Here is a 2,034-nt window from a genome sequence, read left to right as displayed (position 1 = left end):
ATCATCATCATCATCATCATCATCATCATCATCATCTATAATTTAACATCATAGGCGCAGGAGTGGCTGTGTGGTAAGTAGCTTGCTTACCAACCACATGGTTCCGGGTTCAATCCCACTGTGTTGCATCTTGGGCAAGTGTCTTCTACTTTAGCCTCGGGCCGACCAAAGCCTTGTGAGTGGATTTGGTAGATGGAAACTGAAAGAAGCCTGTCGTATATATGTATGTATATGTGTGTGTGTGTGTGTCTGTGTTTGTACCCCAACATCGCTTGACAACCGATGCTGGTGTGTTTGCATTCCTGTAACTTAGCGGTTCGGCAAAGGAAACTGATAGAATAAATACTAGGCTTACAAAGAATAAGTCCTGGGGTCAATTTGCTCGACTAATGGGGGTGTTCCAGTATGGCCACAGTTAAACAGTATCCATGTCCCATGTTGGCATAGGTTGCATGGTTTAGTAGGATCTGATGGGTCCAAGAACTGCATTGTGTCCCAGTATCTGCTTTGGTATGGTTTCTGTGGTTGACCACACTTCCTAACACCAATAAGCAAGGAATTTTAATGGAAGGTTTTCATTAGATCTCTTTATTATAAGAGAAAGTTTGTGCCACAGAACTAGGGGTGGCCTTAGGGAGGTTGGTATCAAAAAGGCTTAATTCTTGCTGGTGCTGGTGAGTGAGTGTACGGAGACAACATAGATAGAAAGGCCCTGCCATGATAAAATACTTTCGGTACTCCATAGAATCATTGGTGACAGGAAGGACATCCAGCCATAGAAATCATATTAAAAATGGAATGTGAGATTGCGATGTCTTCAGATCTGCCTTGGAGGATAGTAACTCCAACTAAAAACCAAACTAGATCTAGATGATGCGTCAACAATATCATCACCATTTGATGTCTGTTTTCATGCTGGTATGGGTTGGGAAAGCAAACATGATGATGATGATGATATTAGCTGGCTGACAAATGCTAAAGAATTTATTTACTTTGCTATATTTAGATTCATTCCTCTATATCCCAATGGCAATATATATATATATATATATATATATATATATATGAAAAATAAAATTATGTCTTAAGTGTGTGTGTGTGTGTATCTATGTGTATATTATGTGTGGTGTGAGGGTGAGATGAATGGTTTTATTACATGTTTTTTTCCTCCCAATTAACCATTATGGGTGTTGAAAATTGTATATCTTAGTGTAAGCCTGAGAGGCTAAACTTACTGATATGAGACATGATAGTTCTGGGTTCCATGAGGATTGCTCCTTGTCCACAGGGAGAAAAAAAAAACAACAACCTAATCTTGAGTGTGTGTGTCATTATTAAAAGGCGAATATTTGTCATCCTCTAGTTCAACACTCAGGATTCCTCTCCTTCCTAAGAAGTTTTGTTGAAGAAATACATTTTTCATCATTATTGTTTTCTTTATTATTATTATTATTATTATTATTATTGTTATTTATGATAATAATATTGCATTAGTTGTCTGTTCCCTTCCTCTATATTCTCCTTCTGCCACCTCCAACTCCTTGTATTCTTAACTTGCTTGCTCTCCCTCTCTCTCTCTCTCCACTAAGTATAGATACACTGTTTCTGTTTAGGTAGTAAGTACTCAATCACAATTATGGTATTCCTGTCTTTAAGGATTACCTGATTTCTCTTGTGTCTTTAGCTGTTAAGTGTTCTGTCATTTTGACGAATATTCCCAATCTTTTCCCATTGTAGTTGAGGAGACAGTATGGGTGCTCTGTGGATGTTCATGTTGTGCTAAAATCTAAAATCTCATTTCTATCTATCCGATTTCCATAGGTTTTTTTTGTTTCTTTTGTTGTTATTTATTTGTATTTATTTATTTATTTATTTATTTATTTATTTACTTACAGGATTTCTTTTTGCTTTTCTTTAAGTAATCATCTAAAAACAGGATTTTTTTCATTCTGCTACACCTTAATATACATACATGTGTACAAGCATTTGTGTTTGTGTGTGTGTGTGTGTATATATATATATATATATATGTAT

The 2,034-nt window shown here is 36.0% G+C and overlaps 1 protein-coding gene across 1 annotated transcript in view; it reads left to right on the top strand.

The window, feature by feature from the left end:
* Positions 1-2,034, top strand: part of LOC106879200 (forkhead box protein N3) — a 383,457-nt gene that overhangs the window by 97,027 nt on the left and 284,396 nt on the right. The gene's annotated exons all lie outside the window — the stretch shown is intronic.

Source organism: Octopus bimaculoides, chromosome 3 (genome assembly GCF_001194135.2).
Source record: "Octopus bimaculoides isolate UCB-OBI-ISO-001 chromosome 3, ASM119413v2, whole genome shotgun sequence".
In the NCBI taxonomy this organism is placed as follows: domain Eukaryota; kingdom Metazoa; phylum Mollusca; class Cephalopoda; order Octopoda; family Octopodidae; genus Octopus; species Octopus bimaculoides.
Note: the sequence above shows the minus strand (reverse complement) of the source record. Positions and strands in the feature narration are given on the sequence as shown.